Source organism: Balaenoptera musculus, chromosome 3 (assembly GCF_009873245.2).
Source record: "Balaenoptera musculus isolate JJ_BM4_2016_0621 chromosome 3, mBalMus1.pri.v3, whole genome shotgun sequence".
NCBI classification, from domain to species: domain Eukaryota; kingdom Metazoa; phylum Chordata; class Mammalia; order Artiodactyla; family Balaenopteridae; genus Balaenoptera; species Balaenoptera musculus.
Genome location: NC_045787.1, coordinates 128,735,993 through 128,760,939, shown reverse-complemented (window position 1 = coordinate 128,760,939; position 24,947 = coordinate 128,735,993). Strand labels below are relative to the sequence as shown.

Genomic DNA, 24,947 nt, shown 5'->3' with positions numbered 1-24,947 from the left:
GAGTCTAAGAAATAGAAAGCCAGGGTAGACATAGTGTAGGACAAAGGAGAAAAGCAGTAGAAATGAAGGTGAAGAAAAACAGATCATATGACTCTCAGAGTAAACTTAACGCTCCCCTAAGGTGTATGGTACTTCATGGTGGCTTGGGTACCTGCAGAGTCCTAGAACATCACCTTGGTCTGAGATGGTCAGTACTAGCTGATCTTACCAGACCTTTCAGCTCTAACATCCTATAGCTCAAGGCAATGGAGGAGACACAGTAGAGGCGAAGGTGGTTATGACTGAATGGAAAATGGGAAAGGGAACAGCTTTTGACTCAAGTGTAATGGGGCTGCCAAAATGGACCAGTGAGTTCATCAGGTTCTAGTGTAGATGCTGCTGTTCTTGGATGCTTCTTGGCTTGCTTTAGGTTCTGGGCCTTTGCCCATGCTCTTGTTCCAGCCTGCACAGCCTTCCTGACTTCTGCCTTTTTGCTCTCCGAATTCTTTCCATTCTTTGAAAGTTCAGCTCACATGCCACCTCTTCTGTGAAGCTCTCATGCCTCCCCATTTCTAACTGTAATCTAAAGGTCTCCATCGTTCTCTTAAATGTCCTTAGAAATTTATGCCTCTTACAAATTTTTATCAAGGCCTCATGTTTTATTAGTGTGAGTTCTTTGACTGGGAACAGAAATTAATGCATGCTAACTGAAGACAAAAGAAGAAAGGATAGGGGGGACCCCCCAGCTCAAAGGCTGGACCTTAGAGAGACAGAAATTGCAGGAGCTCGGGGAATCTAGATGTGAGAATTTCACGGATGGTATCTTCAGAGTGTCACCGTTGCTCCAGCCATTTGTGATCACTGCTCCACACAGCTCGAGACTGGCCTTTTTCAGGTTAGGAGTCATCCCTTGGTCAAGGGAAGGCAGGGAAACTAGCTAATTATCTTCCTAAGGTTACTAAGGAAGTAATCTTACTAAGATGTCAGCCAAAGGAAAATGAGTACATTGTGGACAGAGAGAAGATGGATGTCAGGCATATCAAACCAACAGATATCTACTAAATTTCTATTTTCTAGTATTTTATAATATAAGTCAAAGTCTAAGACCATAAAGGAGCTCCGTAAATGTCACATGCATCTGAACACCAAGGTTAGGTAAGGAGTTACTTCTAATTCACTTGCTGTTGCCTGTCTCCTATGGGTTAGACACTGTGGAACAGAGTGGTGAATAAGATAGACGATGCCTCTGCCTTCATAAAGCTTATTTTATTCTTTACAGTCCCTAGAGGGCAACACACAATGACTACAGAGTATTCCTGGTAAATGAGAGAATGAAGAATGAATGAATGCAGATCATTCACCTATATTAATCAATGGATACTATTCTTGACAATTGACCTAATCTTGCTTCCATGGCATTTCTTGCATTGGGTGGACTCATTATTTTTCCTTTATATTATTAAATGTCGTTTTGTGTATTTATATCTTTCATCCACAATTGAGGTGTAAGCTCCCTTGAAGGCAGAGGCCTTTCAACTCTGGTTTTTCTTGGTATGTACAATGCGATGTATCCTATATAGAGCTGGGCAGGGAATCAACATAAATGCTTGGTGATATTACTTGTTTCACAGTCTTCTAAATTTAGCTGACCGTCTCACAACCATGAGCTTGGGGGGGGGTATGCATTATCCCCTGCCCCTTGTCCAAATTCCCCCTGCTTCAGCCCACTGAACTCTGTCACTCCCTGCATCTTAAGCCAGTAGAGAATGAGAGCTGTGCTACTAGGCTGGCACCCAGAACCCGGGCAACCTTAATGTATTCCATGCACAACACCCAGTCTCCTTAGCTAGTGCTCCCTGGCAAGAAGGTTTACGTCCCATTACATAATTCAATCCTTAGGATGTCTAAAGGATTCAGAACGAGGGCATTTTCACCCTGCATAGCAAACTATGCAACCATGTAGTATTACAGGAAGAGGATCTTTCAGAGATAGTTCATATAATCACACACACACACACACACACACACACACACACACACACATGTGTGCTGTCCTCCTTGACGTATCTCTTAACCCAAGAACCATCAAAGGGTCATAGATTGTTAGTGCTAAAAGGTACCGGATCTTGAGGGCCTATTAGCCTAGGGAAAAGCCTCCTAAGAGGCAGCTGTCTGCCCAACTCCACTTTGAAGTCTACAGAATTTACATGTGCTTGGAATATGCAAAACCTGATGTCAAGGGTGTCACTAGCCACAGGTAGAGCCTCCTGGAGACGTCAGCATACTGCAGACCTCTCACTACCTATCTGTTCTGGGTGACTGCGCCTACTTGGGAAAAATACTATTCTTCATCTTATTTATTATTATAGTTCCGTCACCTATTGAGTGTTTACCATAGGCCAAAGCCTGTTCTAAGCACTACCATTTACTCCTCACAACAATCCTATATTTGTTTTTCCTATTTCACGCATGAGGAAGCTAAAGTTCAGGGCGATTAATTAATCTCTCACAAGTCATTCATGTGATAAGTGGCAGAGCTGGCATATGAATCCAGGTCAGTCCTCCTCCCTGGCCTGTGCCTTGAACCACGCTAACTCTGTCCCCTGAAAGTCTGTCATCACAAACCGGAGCTTTCATTCCCTTGATGATAATATCAGCCAACACTGAGCACTTACTGTGTGCCTAGGATTACGCTATGTGCTTTCCATGAATTGCTCATTTACTACTATTTTAGTAGTATAGAGTAGGGAGACAGTTATTATCCCCATTTTATGGAGGAAAAACTGAGGCCAATTAACTTGCCCAAGGTCACATAGCCACAAAGTAGAAGGTTCAGCGTCCAAACACAGGAATTCCAACTTGAGAGCCATTGCTCTGATCCTCTATGCCAGGTGTCAGCAGCTTTTTCTGTAAAGGAACAAGTAGTAAGCATCTTAGGCTTTGAGGGCCCTGCAGTCTCTGCTGCAACTGCTCTGTGCTGTTTTTGTAGCACAAAAGCAGCCAAAGACAATGTGTAAATAAATGAGTGTGAAACTTTATTTACCATGTAAAACTTTATTTACAAAAACAGGCATTGTGCTGGATTTGGCCTGTGGCCAACTCCTGCTCTATGCGATTCTGCTACTGGATGGCAAGAGAGATGAAATGCTGACATTTTGAGAGAGGTAATAATTGCTCCTAGTGTATTATATGATTTTTAAATCTCTCACATCCATTTTCTCTTGTGAATACCCAGTAAGGTGGCTAGGGCATGACTGATGACCCTTGAGCCCACGTACAGATGAGGAACCAGGGATCCTATAGCTGGGGGATGATGGACACGGGTGTGAGCCCATGTCCTCCTTTCCATGTCTTGTGATTCTTCTGCAGTGGCTTTGGTTATTCACACTGCGGGGAGGGCAGGGGAAAGGAACCATGAGAGAGTCAAAGTCAGTCACTGACATCCCGATGTGACTGAGGCTGCTGCTTGCTGCTTCAAAGCCCTACTGGTTTTGAAACTCACAGACTGACTCCAGCTGAAGTGTTGACACAAGGACAGTCATACACCAAGTAGGTGGGGCGGGTCTGAGCTCCAGGCTCCTCTCCTGTGCACTGGCTGGCTTTGGGCTAGAGGAGGCTGTAACACTGCCTCATGGCTAAAGGCGTCTCTGATGAGATGGCAAGGGGGACCCGAGCTTTGAGAGGACAGGTGCTTTCAGAGGCTTATATAAAAAGTGGATATGTACCAGGGGATGCACGGCTTTGTGGGTGCACCCTTTAAGGCCAAGGCTCAGGCACGTGTAGGGGCTTAGTCAGGAGTGCTGGGTCAGGGGCTCGGTCTAAGGCTAGGGGGAGGGGCTGGACAAAGTTGGAACTTGGATTTGAGGCTGAGGTCAGGGCTCATTCTAGGGTTGGGTTCTGGGGTAGAGGTTGAGGCTGCCGACCAGGGCTGGGGTGGGTGCTTCCTCAGTCTCGTTTGTGGGTAGGAGGTGGGGTTCACTGAAAAGTCCAGGTGGGAACTACATCTACCTAGCTCTGCCACTGTGCAGCCTTTGAGACCTGGCACAGTAACCAACTAGAGCAGAATAGATAAAAGCAAGGACACTAGCCAAAGGGAAGACGGTTATGGGAGAGACCAGCCTCATATCTGCCTCTGCCTCTGGCCCGGTCTCCAGCCTGTGCCACCTACCCCCCCCCTCCATCACACAGCATCTTCTGCTGGTTCATGTATGAACTATCCCTGCAAGGAACACCAGGTAAATCATTCAGGAAATGAAGCCAGACTCGTCCTTTGACGATCTTGATTCCGTTCCCTGGGTGAGTGGGAAAAAATATTTTGTTTCTCATTTGCTATTCTTTTCCTATGAAAATCATGCATATAAATAGGTTTTCCTAAGCCAAGTGGCAAGCCTACAGTACACTGCACACTGTGAACTTTATTAGCACCTGTCCGTCAAGGCAAAGTTGCATGGAAATCTGCAGATGACTGCCTGAGGGTGCCCTATATCAGTGAAATTCATTTTTCCAGTGAGGGTGTATTTATTCACTGAGGAGGTGAAAGGACAGAACTGAAGGGTGAAATAAAGCTACAGAAACAAGAGTCCGGCTCTCAAAACCACACGACACCACCAGAAACCAAACTCTACCCCATCTGATATCTGAATTCACTCATGACCCCTGCCCTTGGCTGATTTCTCGAGGTGAAACCTAACCAAGTGAGAGGTGGATACAGAAGAAAAGCTCAACGTGTTTTTTTTTTTTTTTTTTTTTCTTTTCCTGCTCTTCTAATCCAGGTCTCAGAAAAGCACACTGAGAATAGCGAATTTTAAACAAATGCTCAACCGGTAGCGTCTTATTATGAACGTGTACTTGCCTTTCCGTCCTAACAGGGATGTGAAGGTCAATCAAGAATTTACTAATGAGGGCACTTTGAATTTTAAGGCTGCAAATTTTAAGCCCTTCCTACCTCTCCTATACCACATCTGCTCCCAGGCCACGCCCCTTCTGCCTCTGCTTCACACTGGTCTTTCTTTTACCTTTCAGGACAGTCCAAACGTTTTTGCCCTGGGGCTTTTGCACATGCTGTTCTCCCCTGGAAAGCTCTTCCAACCCTCTTCAAGTGGCTGACTCTTTATTCTTTAGGCCTCCGCTTTAGTGTTCTTCCTTCAGAGAGGCTTTCTCTATACTCTTGACCTTTTATTCTCTATAGCAGTAGCGTGTTTATTTCCATCATAGCTTATCTCTGTCTTTAGTTATCCCCTTTAATGTTTTGTTCATTGGTGTAATTTCATTTCCCCCAGTATGGCAGAGGTCGTGACTATTTAATCTCCTGCTCTAGTCCTAACCTCTAAGAAGGTACCTGACACAGGAGAGGCACCAAGACATTTGCTTGGATGGAATGGATGAGTGAATGACTAAACAAGCTGCTAGTTCTACATATGACCTTAAGCAAGTTATTTCTCCCCTTTGGAGTTCATTTCCTCATTTGTAAAAAAAAAAAAGAAGAGTGAGATTCAATTAGCTCTAACGCTCTTCCACCTCTAAAAATACACGTTTCCTTATTTATCATTTTCCAGATGGGAGAGTTGAGGCCTGGAAGCACGCTGTCCAGCCCAGGGACTGGAACTCAGGTCTCCTAGACAACTTCCAATTGAGACTCTTTAGCAAAAGCCCAACTGCCTTCTCTGCAGAGACACCTCCCCCGCAACCAACTCCCCGGTATTTAGTTCCCTTTGTACCAAAATCTGAATCACTTTTCAAGGTTTCTCAAAACATGGGATGAAATGGCTCCTGCTAAGAAACAGTCCAGGCTCCTTGAATGCTACAAGAAATTCTGAGAATAGAAGCATTTCTTACTGTCCAGAGGTGTTCTCTTTGTATGTCCCCGCTCAATTAAGATCCAGGAGTGTGTGTAGGAGGGGAAAGGCTGAGATTCAAACTAATTCTGGGGAAAAGAGTAAGTGAGGAAGGAGAGAGGAAAAGGCACAGGCACAGATACAATGCAGAACTGCTGAGAGCATTTGAAGAAAGCATAAGCATGAAGCTACTGTACTATTTTTTTTGCTTGGGCATAATGCACCCACAGAGCTCCATGTGGGAGAGCCTCACTGGCCCCAGTCCACCCCCAGGTTCATTCCTTAACAGTCCACCAAACACTGGAGACTACGACCACACTGCTGTGTGCAGCAAACCATCTCCTTCTAGGTCTCTCTGCCTCTGCACGCATTCCTCACAAATGCCTCTCAGCCCCTGAAAAACTTCTACACATCCTTCAAGACCCCAATCACATGCTGACTCCAGCGGGAAGCCTTCCAACCCTTCCAGAAAAAATTAATTACTTTCTCCTCTGAGTTTCTACTGTGCTTTCTTTCTTAGTATTATACTTATCTTGATATTCTGTAATTTCACAGTTTCATGGCTGTCTTTTTCATCAGACTGTGAACTTCTGTAGGGCAGAGCTGGGTTTATTTTTAAAGTCGCACAGCCTAGCCCTGGTCTTGATATAGTAGATGCTCCGTAACTTGTTTGTTGAATACATTTTGGTTTTCTTACCTGTGAAGTGAGGGCAGTAATACCTGCCTTACTCTCTGTGAGATTACCCAAGACCTACATTCACTATAAAGTGTACACATGTCAGCCATCATCTTATTCAAATTGCACAACTCAAATATGACATGGACTGGACAGGATATTATTATTCACTTTATCCAGATGAGCTCCCAAGGGTTAAGAGGCTTGCTCTGAGTAACACAGCCAACAACTATCAAACTAGAGAAAGAAAACCAACTTGCTTGACTTCTGGGTTTTTTTCCCCCATCAGATCACAAAGGCCTTTCAAAAATTAGCTGTAAGTTTTGTCACGCTGATTGACTGACGAGAGAAAACATGGATATAAGTCCTTCTAAACATGCCACAAATGTATCTACTTACTTCCACTGCCCACTCCCCCTCCCCCCGGCTTAGTGGTGTGTCAGTCCTCACCACGCATAGAGTCAGCTCTCTGTACTTGTGGGTTCCACAACCATAGACCAACCAACCGTGGATTGAAAATATTTGGAAAAAAAATCCAGAAAGCTCCAAAAAGCAAAATTTTTTTTTTGTTTTTGTTTTTTTTTAAATTTTATTTATTTATTTATTTTTGGATGTGTTGGGTCTTCGTTTCTGTGCGAGGGCTTTCTCTAGTTGCGGCAAATGGGGGCCACTCTTCATCTCAGTGCGCGGGCCTCACTATCGCGGCCTCTCTTGTTGCGGAGCACAGGCTCCAGACGCGCAGGCTCAGTAGTTGTGGCTCACGGGCCCAGCTGCTCCGCGGCATGTGGGATCTTCCCAGACCAGGGCTCGAACCCGTGTCCCCTGCATTGGCAGGCAGATTCTCAACCACTGCGCCACCAGGGAAGCCCCCAAAAAGCAAAATTTGAATTTGTTGCATGCCGACAACTCTTTACATAGCACTTACATTGTACTTATAACTATTTCACACCATTTGCGTTGTATTAGGTATGATAAGTCATCTAGACGTGATTTAAAGTATACGGGAGGCTGCGCGTAGGTTATATACAAATACTGTGCCTTTTTACACAAGGGACTTGAGCATCCATGGATTTCGGTATCTGAGGAGGGTCTTGGAACCAATCCTCCTCGGATACCAAGGCACGCCTATACTTACTGCGTTTTATCGCTTCGTTTATCACTTTCCTTTATCCCTGCTTCCACCTTGCCCTCTTCCCTTTTCTCACCCTCATCCCCACTCTTCACATAGCAGCCACAATGTTCTTTTAAAAATGGAAATGGGGTCCTGTCAAAGCCCCCTTGAGCTCCCAGAGGGTCCTCATTGTGCTTTCAGTAATGTTTATACTCCCTTGCATGACCTGTGAAGGTCTGCCTTGTCTGAAGCCTGCTGATCTGGACAGTTTCATTCATCCTCTCCGTCTCCCCATCCACTGCTGCAGCTCCTCCAACACACCAAGCTCCCCCACTCCCCATGCTGTGCCCTCTACCTCGAACTCTTCTCTCCCACTTCTGCTTGGTTGGCTTCTTCCCATCTTTCAAGGACCACCCTGAGCAGGTCATCCTCTGTGCTCTGTCACCACATTCAGTGTGTTTCCTTCACAGCACTTTACTCGAGTTGCAATTGCAGTAAAAACCCTTTTATCTGATGCAGTCAGGGGCTGTGATTAAACTATTTGAAAAATATGGTTAAAACAAAAAATCATAAAAGTGATTCATCGCAGGTATTTTCTTTTAGCTCAAAACACCTAAGTGCACATGTATTTATCAAGCTTTTGTTGTAGTGGGAACTTGACATAAAATAAATGTAAGTGCAGAATTTTTTTGTGTTTTGCACCCGATCTTTAATAGTTGCCTTGCCTACACCTAGCATTACCATGTTTTTAGGGATTCATCTTTGAGCCTTTCAAAGTATTTAACTTAGCTTTATAAAAAGAAGTAAAACAACTTTTTTTTTTGCATTCGTATTTCACCAGTTTACATAATTTCTGGTTACACTGCAAAAATATGAGTAAAACACAGAAGTATAAATAGGTTTGGAAACAAATGGAATGGATTCCTAGCCCACCTCCAACCAAGTTGATGTGAGCAGAAATATATGGGCTGATCAGAGAAGAGGCTACTCGCCAGAAGGTGTGGGGTTTACAGAGATAATGGAGAATGCAAGTCAATCCAAAGAGATGGTTGAATGGAAGTTGGTTACGAGAGACTTCGTTGCATCTGATAGATGGTTGGCTTGTTGATTATCTATCCCTCCTTTAGGCTGTATGTTTGTGAGGGCAGGGCCTCTTTCCCTTTTCCTCAGCTTGCCTACCCAGTACACAACATAGTCCTTGGCATTCAGAGGTACAATCAATGCCAAGTAAATGAATAAACAAGTGGGGGGACTATTTCACTTCTTAGGTGAAGAATTTTGTTTCCTCAACTGTGAGAGGATTGGCATGGACTATGCCAGCATGGTCATTTTCAGATCCACATTCTGTTACCGCTAACCACATCCAGTAACCATTTCTGTGTTTCAGCTTCTGCTTTTCTCCATACCCTTGACACACACTTTAGAGCATTATGTTAGTGACCTCCCTCATACCTACACACCACCCACCACTACAGCCATGCCAGTACCTAACCCACCCCCTGGTTTTTTTTGGGTTTAGGATGATCCCTTTCCTCAGTGCCTCCCCCCAAAACAAGTAAGGAAGTGGCGAGGCCAGTTTGGGCTCTAGTGCCAGAGCTGCTGGATTTGTTTCTTCGGCGTGCTAGGCAACCCAGGGGCAGCTTTGAGCATGGGTAGGACGGACCTCTTCCACCCTGAAGATTTGAGTGGAAAGTTTGGGCCTGCCTTATTTGAGAAATTGGGCAAAGCTTCTGCCCCCACGCCCTCATTGCCTTGGCTTGGTCTTTTCTGGTTTCCATGGTGCTGGGATCCACAGAGCCAAGGTTAGGGGGGAGCCTCAGGAACGAAGATTTCGTGGGCCCTTCAGCGCTCAGGAGTCCACAGCGTGGCTCAGTGCAACAGCCGCGGAGTGAGAAATATTGGGTTTCTTTCTTTTTTTTTTCCCTTCAGTTTATTCCTTTGCCTCTCTCCCTCTCGTATCTAAGGAAAGACAGGGACTGATTGAGGATTTGGGGATTCTGGTTACCAGCATAAGAACAGTGTCAACAAATGATGATGGTGATTTCTGATGTTACTAATAGCTGCTTATGTATACTGAGCCCTTTAATGCTAGGAACTAGACTACACATTTTAAAGTAATTAACAGTTCTAAATTTCTGTAACAGTCCGAGAGAGTACACACTTTTATTACTAGTATTATTATTATTATTTTATAAAAGAAGGACTGAGGCACAGGTAGGTGGAAGTCACAGAACTGATAAAGGCAGAGCTAGAATTCACACCTATGTATGTCTGATCCCACAAGGTGAGGTCTTACTATTAAGCTAAAGTACCTTGCAGTGTATCTTATCATAACGTTCACTGAATAATTAATGTATTGACTCAGTACATCATATGCGATACAGTATGGGGAAAACAGAAATCAAGACCCCTGCCTTTAAGAGGGATGTTCTAATGTGATGGGAAAGACAGACTCCTGAACCATGAATAAAAACGGGAAATGAGAAATTCAACTAAATTCTACAGTAGAAGTACAGCATGTTCTGTATATTCAGAGGAAAGGGCAAATCCTTCTCAAGAGGGAGACCAGGGCAGATGGTGACTCCTAGCCTTCACCCGTGGAGCCCAGGTGCAGCTGTGGAATCCTCCTCAACCTGGTTACCACCACCAAACAGCTGGACCTGTCATGTGAAATTAAAATCAGTTATCTCCTTGGTCTCAGGGGAGCAGGAGAAGGCAAGCCTTAAGGTCTCCTCATTTTTATCACCTCTCTATGATGTCGGTCATCACAAACGTTTCCCACCTGCCTTTTTCTCACTTCTTTAATGTCGACGCAGTTTAAAGTATTTTCAGTCTTCTCACCTCTCTGCCTGTCAACCGGGCTCTGAGCTTCTAAGGCCCCGTGTCAGTACATGGCGTGTAAGAGGCATCTGAGGACGCTTGTGGGAGCAGGAACTGTGGGTACAACACGGACCTCAGGAGGGCTGCCCCTTCCAGCTTTACCCAAAGCCAGGAGGGAGGGCGAGGGAGGTGAAGGGAGGAAAGGAACTGCATCTTTGACCCCATCAGAGCTCAGGTCTACAGAGCAAAGGCACAGAGGTCAGGGGAAGCCATCCAGGGTGCACAGGCATGTGAGTTCCCACTCTTGGGGTCGAATGCACAGACCCACCCCTGCCTGCCTCTCTGCAGAAACTTGACAAGTGTCTTCCTGTCTCTGGCCCTTGTGGTCCTCACTGGTAAAACAGAAGATTTGGCTCTAGTTTCCTGTGGTTCCAACATCCTCTGATGATTCTCACAGCAGGGTGATGAACAGGAGACAGAGCAAAGCTGGGCTGTGGACCAGACAGGACTTTGTCTGAGAAGCTGACTCTGATAATGGCTTTTGTGCGTTCACTGCTGGATCTGACTGCACCTCAAAGTGTGTACCCTCCGACGTAGAACCTCACTGCATGAAGAAGAAGTGAGAAAACAAACCTCAATAATTTGGTCCATTGTATGGACAAGAACACCAAAACACAAAACCAAAAAAGCAAAACTGTGATTCAGCAGTAGGCAAAGGTGCTGGCTCTGCAAGGGTCTGGGGAGAGGGAAAATGCAAACAGGGTGAAGGCACATGCAAAGGAATATGTAGGTGCATTTAGTTAATTCTGGAAGTTGTCTGAATATCCAGCAGTGGCTGGTTAGCCTCAGATGTTGCCCAGGTGAGCTAGATAATGTTCAGTGCATTAGGAATCATTAACGAGAGTAAAAGCTATCATTCATTGAGTATTTGCTGAACACTTGCATTACTAAACATTTGTCTTAATTAATTTCTTTACTCCCCACAAAAAAGATACTAGTACCTCCTTTTACAGATGAAGATACCAAGGTTCAAGGTCACACAGACACGGCAGATCTGGAAGTCAAAATCAGGTCATTCTGAACTTCAACTCCGATGCTTATAGCTGTTCTGTCTTCAGAAAAGCAAACATAGACATACCGACTTCCTCTTTTTACTGACTCCCCCGTGATGAAGGGAATTTCATTGCGGCCCTTTCCCACTCATTTCACTCCTTCAAGATCCCACTTAAACACCACTGCTTCTGGGAGAACCCCAGTCAGAATCAGTCCATCCCTCTCTGAGCTTCCATTAGCGTACTTAACACTTTCTGTTTCGTGTTGGAGTTAATTGTGTCTGATCCTCCCTCCACTCTACACCCAAAGCAAGTTGTTTAGATTTTCATTATGGCACTTAGCGTCTAGCATTAATACTAGCCAAGCCTGGATTTGTCTCCCGTCTTATACAGTGAGCACGGGAGCTGTGTCTTAGGAACATTTCTGTGTGCCCCGCACTTAATAGAGCTTTGGAAACAGATGCTTTCTAAGTGAGGCTGGTCCACGCAGCTGGTTTCTTCATTCTGTCTAATCTATCGACTGTGACCCCTCCCCAGCTCTGGTGTACTTTTCCTTGTGCCCACGGTTAGGGTCACTGAGCAATGCCAGGCAGAGGTCAGGGACTCCTGTGTGGAGTATCTCTCAGATCACTGAAAAGGTGGGCGATTGCTTTTTCTCCTGCCACTCTTGTTCCTCTGGCCCTCTCTCCTCCAGTGGAGACCTGTGCACGTAAGTATCATCAGAATTCACTTTAGGGAAAGGATCGCTTGTTTTGTTCTCTTACTCTGGAGTTAGTGATTTCCTTCTTCCTGAGGAAGAAAGGCTCCGATCCCTGTGAAAAAATCTTTAGAGATCATTTTTCAAAGGAGGGCGGCTTCAAGGGCCACCTGGGACACTTAGGTCCATACACTTATATTCACTCCCGGCTGGACATCTAGATGGCTAAGAGCACAGGGTTTGACGATGGACAGACTGGATTCAGTTCTCCACTCCATCTCTTGGGCAAGTTAATTAGTACCTCTGAAACCTTTGCTTCCTCATCTGTATTATAGAAATAATAACAATGCCCACCCAATGGGGCTGCTCTGAGAGTTAAATGCATTGAAATTGTGTTCCTAGCACAGTTCCTGGCTACCACTGTGTCTGTTGCTACAGTTGCTATTGTCGCATTGTTGTTGGTGGTGTTTTGTAAACAGCATCATCTGGTCGCTAAGAGAGATAAGAGCAACATGCAGCTGCAAATTTGACCTCTGCCGTTAGTAGGAGATGCAAAATCTCCTACTCACATGTAGCATCTAGTTGGGAGCCTAAGGATAGCTGTAGTTAAGTTTCTGCTTAAAAATAACTTGCACGTTTTTAGGCTTTCAGAATCGAAGGTGCTTTAAAGAGCATCTTTATTAATTGTGCCGTTTTTCAGAAAACGGAAGCTCAGAGAGGAGAACTGACATTTCCAGGGTCAATCAACCATAAAACAGTCATACTGGGGCTCGAACTCAAGCCCTCTGACCCCAGTCCAGTGTATTTCCCACTGAGTATCCCTTGAACTACTGCCCTTTTCTTAGATTTAGCCATTGTGTACCCCTTCATCTTTCCCACCTGGGATAACCTGGGCACCATCTGAAGATGCTGCTTTGCCCGGTATTGAGAAGATGACAGTAACACATCTTGCTACACAGACATTCCTGATATGAGTCTATTTCTTTATGTAGATGAGCTTCTACTCCATTCTAACTCCATCACTCCTACATAAGCTAATTCTGCTGAAACTAATGTGCTAATATATATATTAGTCCCGAGGGTTAAGGGCCTATTCCTTGCATTCAGATGCTGCGATTGAACTCAGGTGCGATGAGAATTGCACTGGCATTCTGGGGTGAGCTTCAGGAGTACAAAACATAAGGAAAATAGGCTAGATTTGTCTTTCTCCACATTAAGGGAGCATGGTCAAGGCCTAGCATAGCCGGTAGAGATAAGAAGAAGTGAGGCACTGGGTGGAAACCACCCAAGGTGCAACTCTGGGGAAGAGACCCCAGCCCCGACCCATCAGGTAGCACTTGCTCATGGAACCCACTGGACAAACACTCTACTGTAAACATGTGCCTAAACATACCTTGCACTTTACCACCTCCAGACTTTTCTTCACACTGCTCCTTCTGCTTTCTTCTATTATTTAAGAGTATATAGGACTTTGTATCATTTAAACAGTATTTTTATATCCACCATGTTGCTGAATCGTCATAACCACCCAATGAGGTCAGTACTTAGCACTGCTATTTCACAGATAAGAAACTGGAGATCAGAGGCATGAAAGGACTTGCCCAGGGCCATAAAACTCATCTCTGCGGTCAGATCTCCTTCATTCTCCAGTCTCCAGGGTCAGTGGCTTTCCATATGTCAGGGTCAGTAGAGCCACCAGACTGATACTGGACTTGGGCACCAGGTCGCCTGCCTGGGTTTGAATCCTGGCACTTGCCACTTTCTTTGCGGTCTGTTACGTAATCTCTGCCTTAGTTTCTTCATATGCAGAATGGGAATAATCCTGGTCTCCATCTCAAAAGACTGACAGGAATAAATTGGTTATTATGTGCAAAGTGCTTAGCAGTGCCTGGCACAAAAGACCTGCTCAGTATATGTTGCTATAGAAACTAAGCTGTGTCCTGTCTGAATTCCCTCCCTGCCAAGGCTCATCTGAAATGCCGTGAAGTGTGATTATGACTTTTCGTAAATAGATGCAATTTCTGCCTCTTTTAGACCCTGCAATCATTTGTACTTTGCTCATAGCACACAGTATGTTCTGCTGTGCACTGGAGAGAACTGTAAACTTGTTTTTCTCGTCCTACTCTCCCCTCGCCTGTGAGCGCTGTGGTTCAGAGAGAGAGAGCTCCCATATAAGTACATCCCCTGTAGTGCCTGGTGTGATGCTTGATGCCAAAGAGGAAGAAGTTGGCAAATGCTGGTTACACTGAATTCAGTCGAACCCAGAATTCCAGTTCCCTTGAAGACCTAGAATGTTAGAGCTGGAAAGGCTCCTTAGAGATTAGCCAATCCTGCCAATGCCAGATAACTGGGTTGCTGAGAGGGGAAAAATACTTGTCCAAAGTCACATAACATATTAGTGGCAGAAGTAGGTATAGAAACCAGATTTTGTTGCTACCCGCAGCCCTGGGCTCCACCCAAAGCACTGGGCTGTGTCTCTCTCCATGGAATGGAGGAGAAAATAGCCATGTACCTGAATTAAAGAGAGAGGGATGGGACAGGTGACAGCGCACAGCTAAGCTTCGGCAGCAGAACTGCTCAAAGAGGAGGGATGTATTAGGGACACGTATTCAGAAGCCTACTGGGGGTGAAGGATGTGAATAAAGTGCACAGGCAATAAGGCAGTTTCTCTGAACTGACTTGGTATTTCTCTGCTGCACGAATGTATCAGGAGCCCTGCAAAGGAGAACCTTCAGAGTTCAGTGTACTCAATGTTAACCTTTAAATGGTTCTCTTCCTCTTTTAAAACATGTAATCTTAACTGGAGATCGTCAACCTTGGGCTCCAGGGCGCCTTCTTTGTGTTGGGATTTGTACCTAGAAGATGCTAAGATACAAAGATACACAGTCCCTGTACATTGAGGCCATTTCTTTCAGTTCTCCAGGTGATTATCTAATCTGATAGGGACGAGAAAGTTAAAGTCCTTCTCAGCCTGCACCCCAGAGCCTCTTCTCCACAGACTACTGTCATGTTTTTTCCCCTTGTTGAGGTTTCAGATAATGTTTAAAATGTAAAATGAATCAGAGAGAATTCTGCACTGGTCAGCAGGAAAGTGTTTTGATTCCTGGTACTGTCAAATCTTGTCTTCCAAAGTAAGATGAGGTAATTAAGTCTTAAGGTGATAAGTGATAAGCTCCCCCATCATCTCTGACATAAATGCTGGGCGAGGCGGGGAGGAAGACCAGTGAGAAGCTGGTTTCTGATGGCTGTGGGTGGAGGTTTAGGGGAGCTCTATAAGCAGGCATAGCCCTGGAGTGGGGGACTGCTGAGGTTTACACCCCAGTGGTTCAGGTGATGAAACCCAAGGCTGCCCATAACCACCAAGTGAGCCTCTGAAAATGATGTGCCACGTTGGTTTGCAAGTCATGGTTAATGAGAGGTGAGTGTTCACAACACAGCCTTCCTGGGGAGTAATGTCCAGAGGGCAGACAGCTCTGACCTTGGGACTTTGCGGGAGGTCATCTGCTCCTTTTGATCTCTATGTCTAATGCATGCGTCACTTAAAAAATGGTTAATGTCAAGGATAAAAAGTGTTTATAACAGTTCAGTGTGAAGCTAATATAGGGAGAATTGAAAAAGACTTTTTGCAAAGGAAATTCATCCAGCAGTCATTTCCCACTACGGGCTGACTTGATGGCACCCATCAGATTCCTTCTGATTATTAGGACCGGTTGTTCTTGTTGTGTTGCCGTTGTTGTCGTTTCAATGCATACAGTGGTTTAACAAATATACTGTGAAAACAATATTTGATTACCCTTCGAAGAGCTCACCTACCACCCTCCTGATACCGTAAACCATGGGTGAAGAAAACTGGCACTGACTTATTACCATCTTTGCCTTAAAGAGCCGCCCTCTCAATCCCTCTGACTGATAGCAACTTCCAAACTACTCCACAGATGAGCCATTAGGTATGTTGAATGCATACTTTTTGGGTGGCATTTGTAAATGTAAGTTTCCCCCAGGCATGATAGAACCAACTTGACACATTACTTGTGAACAGTACCATTTTCTATCATATTAACATCTTCCATGTTGACGGAAATAACAGAAGTAAAAATCGAAAAGTGAATTGGCCTACAAATTGTGAAGCTTAGTAGATTCATAAGGTTTTTCTTTATTGTTGTTTGTTTTTCACAGTTATACTTAATCAGCATCTTCACTTTTTAAAGAAAACTTTAGGGACTTCCCTGGCGGTCCAGTGGTTAAGACTCTGCACGTTCACTGCAGGCGGTGCGGGGTCAGTCCCTGGTTGGGGAACTAAGATCCCGCATACTGCACAGTGTGGCCAAAAAATTAAAAATATTTTTTTTAATTAAAAAAAAATAAAGAAAACTTTATTCCCTTTCTCCCTGAATGCTCCATCAGCTCATAACATCCTGAGCTGTCACTGACTACCTCCTGGTAATATATAATAGGCCCCCACTGATGCCATAGAGCTTTAAGTTCCTTGAGGTCAGAGACAGTCTTCCATGAATAAGAAATAGCTCTGCAGGTCTGTCCCTCTTTGTGCTAAGTCCTAGAGGCAGTACTCTGCAGTGCAGGGTCAGCAAATGCATGACACATACACTCCCCTCTTCTGTACCCAAGGCAGACATCACTAATTGATCATGGCATTCTTTCCAGTTGAGCCCTCAGAGTCCTCATCGTCAGCATTCCTGGAAGCCCTTACCAGTTTATCAGCATTGACAGGCTTGATAAAACCTATTTTCCAGCCTAACCTTAATGGTTAAAAGCAAGGGCTTTGGAATTGGACTGACCTGAATTCAAATCCCAACACACCACTTACTCACAGGTTGTGTGACCTGGAGTACAGTTGTCCAAGTGCCCTAAATCTCAGTTTTCTCCACTTTAAAATGACCAATTCCTCTCATCCTTCGGAAGCCTAAATTTAGGCATTTCCTCCTCTGAGAAACCTCTGTTTGCATAAGACTGAGTGTAGCTGCCTCACCTAGGCCTCTGAAGACACCCTGAACTTGCACTTCATACTCCATCTCTCTGGAACAGTAATGGGCTCATTTCTTCTGATTTTCCCCATTGGTGTGTGAGCTCCCTGAGGGCAGTTAGACTCTCACAGGTGTATTTTCAGAGCCCAGCATAGGCCTTGGTACAGTAAACAGCTAAAAACAGGCAACACCAGTAACACATAAAAGTCACTTAAAACAGGGCTAGGGATATGATAAATGCTTTGTAAGCATTAGTTGTTTTCATATTTATTGTTGTGTTCTATAACTTCGAGGCTCAGAGAAGAAAGCTTACCACAGAGCTAACTTTTAGACATGCATGGTTTAATTTTGGATTGCCATCACTCTTTGGCTGCAAGGGTACCAAGGGTATCTACACTTTCTGAATCTTCCAAGAGTTGCATTCCTTGAAACAGGGCCATATTCTTCTTTCTCAGCTCTGTAAAACCTAACATGGGGCCTTATACACAAGAGGCCTATTATTTGAGCATGTTTCGGGCTACACCTATCATGTTTGCTAACCCTGGTGTCCCCCAGCCCAACCTTGCCTATACTAGCCCTTTAGGGAACTATACTAGGTACTCTTCCAGGTTACTGGAACCCTGTCATTCACTTTCGAGTACCCATAACCAACATACGAGCCCAGGAGGTCTGTCCTGGGATAATCACTTACGGCAGTGGTTCTCAAACTTGAGCATGTAGTGTATCAGAATTCCCCGGAGAGCTTATTAAAATGCAGACTGCACTGCCCACCCCCAGAATTTCTGATTCAATAGGTCTGGGGTGGGGCTTGAAAATTTGCATTTCTAGCATGTTCGTGAATAATGCTCACGCTGCTGGTTCTGGACCATTCTTTAAGAATCACTGACTAATGGAATAAAGGAGATAAAAAAAGAATATCTTGCCTAGAGAAGAAACCTTAAGTTCTATATATCAGCTTCCAGATTGGTGATATCTCCATCTGAATCCTGCAAGCTGTATTTGCAACTGATTCTCATTAAAGTCAAGGAAATTTACACATAAGTATCAGCTGTAGGACCTTGCTGAAGGATGAAAAAGCAGAGGTTCTAAATTTTGCTGATGGAGTTTGCAATTTTCCCTCTTAGTTGACAGACAACTAGTGAAACGACTTGATACTTTAATATCTCACAGTTAATATCATACTTTTGCAGGATACTTTATGTTTTTCCAGAGTGCTCTCATCCATATTATCACATTTGGTTTTATAATAACTGTTTACAAGCAGAGAGATAGGCAGGAATTAGCATCTCTTTGAATGACAAGGCAGAGTAAACCAGGATCCCGAATCCTCCACTCTTTGCCACGTCTGTTTCCCTGACACTGCATAGTCTATGGTGCAAGTGTAAGTTCTGCCTTTGAACTCCCTTCATGTACCAAACCTTAACTGATTTCAGTTTGTTACAGATGTTTTGAGCTCGAAGGTACCGCAAGGAGATCTACTAATCGGAAGTTTCTTAGGCATTTGGTGATACAGATTCCATGGAGAACCTCAGGAAGGCTTTGGACTCTTTTCTAAAACAATACAGGTGTATAAATATATGATACAATTTACATATAGTTTCAGGTTGTACAAAGCCCTCTTAAAGTTGAGGACCACCATGTTTCATGACTGTGAGAGGCACCGTTCCCAGTGAATTCACTGTAGCCCTGACATATCCGTCCACAAACCATAGAAAAAGAACAGAGGCCATATGGTCACTGTTTTGGTTGGTTGGCTGGTTGTTTGTGTGATTTTTAACAGATGAGCAAACTGAGATTCAAGAACCTGAGTGATTATTTTTCAGGTACCACAGTCAAATAAAGGCAGAACTAGAGTGGAAACTAGGACTTCCAGAGGCAATGAGGTATTGTGGAAGAGGACAGGCTTTGGAATCAGGGAACCTTTCCATCTCAGCTTATACTGTTTACTGGATGTTAAGACCTACTTAACCTCTTCAAGATTTCATTTCCCCATTTTACGAATAGGAATCAGAAGATCAAATAATGTTTAAAAACTCTTTTCTGATAGGGTGCTTTTAGTCTAAGGATTAAATGAAAGAAAATATGTCAAGTGCTAACACACGTTGTGGCACCCAGTAAGCATGAATTCCCGTCTCCCAGGTTGTCTTTTCAGCTCAAGTTCAAGTGTAACAATTGGATAAATTTTCCTATCTCTCAGGACAGGTAGATACTACCTCAGGTTGACCAGTGGCTGTATACCCTCAGGTCCTCTGGATCATATAAACCTATATATGATGTCATTACTTATGACTGTGCTCAGGTGACCTGACATTCCTCTATGTGCTTGCACCATTGTCCCATGTAGAATCTCAAGGATATTTGTCCCCCATCTAAGCATGGGTGCAAAAATAGAAAAGGAAAAGTCTCAGCAAAGGGGAAGAAAGCCCAGACTACCATAGTGTCTAGTTATTCCAACATTTTTCAGTGCTTATTTCAGCTTGTGCAAGATTCATTCTTCCCACTGCAAAGGAACCACATTACACTTCCTAATCTACAGAGGGTAATGATTTTCACCCTGATTTTTCATTCTGTATTTGCATCTAATTCACATTTAAAGTTCAGCAGAATTTATAGGTCACTTCATTGTATACATTTCCTTGTGTCTTATAATACATTAAAAAACAAGATCCTTGTTTTAGCTTACTACTAAACCCTAGAATGCCAGGAATGGAAGGACCTATAGAGGCTTTATCTAACTCCCTTATATGACAGGCAAGGAGTGGATGCTCTGGGGTGGGGGAATGTTGTCCTCAATCGCACAGTAAGGGTGTCAGCTGCAGAAACTACACTTGAACTTATGTTTCCTGACTCCAAATTCCGCATTCTCACCATGTTTTTCCTGGTTTCTTGATTCTCCATTCAGCATTCTCACCATGTTTTTCCTGACCTGCCACAGATTTTAAGATGCTCGAAAGACCTAGCAGTTGTATAACATTTTCCTACTCTTAATTTCCTCCTACTCTCATTTTTTTCCTAAAAAAAATTTGGTGGACGGTGAGATGAAAATACACATTCCATTCTCCATTTTAAATAAATGACTGGTCCTGGTGCTATCATAAGTGTGCCATTACGCTGACTCTCACCCATACCTTCCATAGGATGTGGGCAGCAAATCATCTTACTCCCCAGTACCACGAGCTACGCCACTGCCTGATTACCTCTCCTGTCTCTCAGCAGACACAGAGCCCACCTTCTTGGACTTCTTGAAGTTCCTTTACAGAGGAGCTCTTTCCCCAGGGAAAATGCCCTAAATCACTCTTTAGAAGTCAGTGAGGTCTTTAGACTCCTCAACTCTAAATGACTGGCATGATGGAATACAATAACCAAAGCATTCCAATGACTGAGGTACAAGGATGAGTTTGAGGGTTCCTGATCTATCTCAAGACTCCATTCTCATTTTGTCTAATGACCTGTAGGTACCACGGCCCCATCCTCATGGAATCTTGGGGAAAATAGGCATCTTTAATGAGATATTTCCTTTCATTAAATAAGTTAACAGTAAAGAGAGAAAACACTTTATACCAAACTGGATTTCTGACCATAGTCCTACCAAGCTATTAAAACCTGCCCCTGGCCTGAGTGAGTGAGGCCATGGCTGTGTGTTATCTAAGTCTGCACAGAGAGACAGCTGCATGAACTTTATGAGGTCATTATTCTGAAACTCCTCCGTTATTAGCATTGTCAGGAAATGGCATCTTTGAGAAAGCAGTAAACAAACTTATCTTATAAGTAGCTAAATAATTTTACGTTATTTTCAAGAGAAAAACCTCCTAATAGGTTCTATGCGTGTCCCAACATTTGTAAAAAGAGCTTAATATACACAGCTTCAGCTTGGCCAATGTGGTAGTGTTGCAGATGGTAAATATTTTCAGAGCGAAGTTCTATTTTTTATAATTTTTTGTATTCTGAATTTCCTGGAATGGAACCTGGTACATAGAGTAGACATATGGTAACTGGTTGTTGATTAATAATTGTGACCACTGGTGTATATGATAACTCCTGTAAGGACTCCTAAGGTCGTAGGGTGTTTTATTTGTTTTTGTTCGTCTTGGTTCCCAGACAGCTTTATACTTGGTGAGACTGTAGTCTCTACTGGACCTTCCCGTTGTGTCAGCTGTCACTCCTCCCTGTCAGCAGCCAGTACCGCTCCTCCAATCTACCCTCACCTGCTGTTTTTCTTATCTGACGTGTGTTGTTAACAAGCTCAATAACCAAGCCTGTTAAATCACTCAGCTGACATTTATGCAATTTTACAATCAACATGCATTTCCCTGCAGGGTGTAAGAATAATGGTAATTCTTTCATCTGCATTTGTATACCAGAAGTTTTCCAAAATTTTAAGGTTGCTTAAAGTCTGAAAGCTGTTTAAATGAGGATGTACATAGGTTAAGATGCAAACTACCCCCACAGGTTATAATATGCTTAACTAGAAAGTTTATACTCTTTTTTTTTTGAGCCTTTAAAAAAAATTTTATTGGAGTATAGTTGATTTACAATGTTGTGTTAGTTTCAGGAGTACAGCAAGGTGAATCAGATATACATCTATCCACTCTTTTTTAGATTCTTTTCCCATATAGACCATTACAGAGTATTGAATAGAGTTCCCTGTGAGAAAGTTTATACTCTTGATTCCATCTAGCAAACCCTGCATCCTAGCCTCACGTCCATCCCCTTCTGCTCTTGCCAAAGTGACACAATTAAGCCAAATTTCAAACCAAACAGGTCATCTCTGGGAAAAAAACCAATACACAAGAAATCAAATAATACTATGTTATCCCCCAGTTATTACTACATCCAACCTGCACATAAGCCGAGACTCTTTTGATAATCATAATAGGATGTGGGCATTTAAGTTGAAGGATCAGTTTGAAAAAAAAAATCACAGTGGCCAAAAACATAGGGTGCATGTGAGGGTTTTTGGGGTGGGGGGAAGAGAGCGGTAGGTAGGTAGTGCTGCCAGCCATTTAGGGTGGTCGGAGCATCACAAGGACTTAAGGGGAAGAAGACAGAAGGGAGGGTAAACTCAAATAATAGATGTAAAGGGAAGGATAAGCATTTTTAATGGGCCATGGAGACCTACTGTAGTACGAGATGAGATGAATGAACTACTCTGGAGTATACTTTAGTTGGCTACTTCTATAAGGTCTTATGGACTGAAAGTAGGTATTTCAATGAAGATCAATGGCAAGAGACCAATTAAGGGATTGCCTATACCAGCATACCCGCTCTCCCTAATCCCAGTCACAAGGACCAAATCACATCTTTTCACATTTCTACTTGGGCAACCTTAGGAAAAGATTAGATGGCTAGACATAGAGCCCAAACTGGTATCATACTTCTAGACAAAAAGATGTCTAATGACACCCCACTCTTCTCCAGAAAGAATAAGAGACAGCAGCCCACATTCCCAGGGAATCATTTCCTGGGAACAAAATGGCAGCCACTGTACAGAGCTTCGCCTATATGTTTAGTGGAAAAGACTCACACATTGGATTCAGGCGCATACACTGGACTCTTCATTTTGACATTTAGCTCTTAAAAACAGGAATGGAGCATGGTTTCACCAGCTCTCTAATTTTCTGAGCATTTTATACCTTGGTTCAGAGGAATCTCTCTCTCAGCATGAAATATCTATAGCTTTTTTCGCCAATGCCATGAATTGTCTTTATACACTAGGGCAGGATGTTTCTTCATATCTCTGTACTTTTCCTCAGAAGTGCACGTCTGCATAAAATGCCTTACTCTCCCAACTTTGCCTAATAATAATACTGGAAGACAAGTAGCAGCAGTAGCAGCAGCTGTGGCCGTGACAAACATTTGAATACTTACGAAGAACAGAGCACTCAGCTGAGTTCCTAATGTATTACTTCATTTTGACTTCCCAACAGTCTAATTTTTGTCATCTCAATGGTATAGATGAGAAAATTGGGGCTCAGAGAGAATAACTTTCCTGGGTTCACATAGTCCAAATGTCCAGACAGGAGTCTTAATGACCACATTGCCCCCAAATCGAACTTTAGAACATTTTTTTCTAAATGATATTTATATTTTTAGAACAGTACTTCTCTCCATATGGATTGCAACCTTGGGGGTGGGGGAAGAAGGAACAGAGGGTTGTCTGCAGGACCTGAAGCCTTACCCAGTGGTACCTGGTGGTGTCTCACAAAGTCCACCAGATCCAGGGATCCTCCCTCAGGGGATCAGAGAAACGTCTCATGCCCGATTCTATCAGGATGCAGATCCAAGGGTACTTAGGTTTCTTTATTTTCTTTGATTTTATTTATTTAATTTTTTTTGCTTTGGAATCTCTATAAGATGTAATGACAACTTCAGATTTGCTTTCTCAGCTTCTAAAAGAGGTTCTAAGAAGTCTTGCTTGTCCTACGGTAGGGTCTCCACCAAGGTCTAGTCCAAGAACTGCATCCTCAGTAGAAAGGAAGAACTCTTCAGCAAGCTTTAACAGTCTCCTTGGCTACTGAAGGGCCACCTCTTCTGTTGATTGCTATCAAATACCTAACGTCAATGTCTGCGTTTTCTTTTTCAGACTGTTTTATACTCTCAAGTACAGGTTCCACATAAGTCTTTTTAGTCATTCCTTGTAGCATTTTCTCTTCTGGGTATGCTCCTTAGTTTCAGGCACTTGACACCATCATTTGTGAATTCTTTAATAACATCTTTTGTGGCCATGAAAATATCTTCAGGGCTAGTAGTAAACTGATGAATAATTTGAAACATCTGGAAACATTCTTCTAAAGTTCTTTTCTTTCTCTTGTTAATCATAGTCATCTGATCATGGGTTTTAAGACCTGGCTTCTTGGCTCTTAATTTCTTCACGGCTTTGGAACTAATGGATCCATTCAAAAGAACGTGAAGTTCCATTTTAGGTAATTCCAAGTAAAAGGTTGTCTTCTAGGGCCGTTGTTCTTCTTCTGATTCCATCATGATTTAGCAGAATGGGTTTTTCTTCAAACACTTTTATTCTTGGTATACACAATACAGTGTATTTCAGTCAGTAAGTTTTGTGGTCTTGAATCCTTCAGATTGCTTTACTTGCGCTCATTTTGATAAGATTAAGTGTATATGCAGCTCTGGGCTCAGCTTCACCACCATAGTAGACTTCCACCTTGAGTTTCTCCCAGTCTTGGCCCTTGCAGCCCTGAGCATAGGGCAGGGGCAGTACTGAGCACCAGTGACAGTCGCGCCCTCAGCAAGAGTTCCCTGTCTGTGAGCAGGTACATGTAGGACCCCTCCGCCATGTTGACATTTCCGGGATCACTTTGTACACCGCTCATCCCCCGAGGCCATTATGTCCACACATGCGCAGTGTAGCACTGAGTGAGCATCTTACCCAACTTTTCAGCAGTTCTTTGTCTTGGAGCTTCAGTTAATGCCCCCAAATATACTCCTTCCTTTGAATTCTGCTATATATTAGTTGGATCCGTATGTGACACTTTCTACCTAAAATTAATTTATTCCGTAAATATTTATGAAATGACACACTGTATGTCAGGCACTGTACTGGCCCTGGAAGGATAAAATATTATCCTGGAAGAACTTGAAGACTAGTAGGTGGGAAACACAAATGATTAGAATGTGTGGTGAGAAGTATTATGATGAGGGGTCATGAAGAAGGGAATAACTAACCCAATTGTATAGTGTTTGAGAAGCCTTCCAGGAAGAAGTGTCACTGAATCTGGGATTTACACAACAAGTAGGATTGTGGCAGGTGAAGAATGGAAATTTATTTCGGACCCAGG

General features: G+C 43.5%; 1 protein-coding gene and 1 pseudogene across 3 annotated transcripts in view; both read right to left on the bottom strand.

Moving 5' to 3' along the window:
• The window catches only part of GRIA1 (glutamate ionotropic receptor AMPA type subunit 1), a 307,614-nt gene that overhangs the window by 151,633 nt on the left and 131,034 nt on the right, over window positions 1-24,947 (bottom strand). The gene's annotated exons all lie outside the window — the stretch shown is intronic.
• LOC118891955 lies at window positions 11,122-24,132 on the bottom strand (annotated as a pseudogene).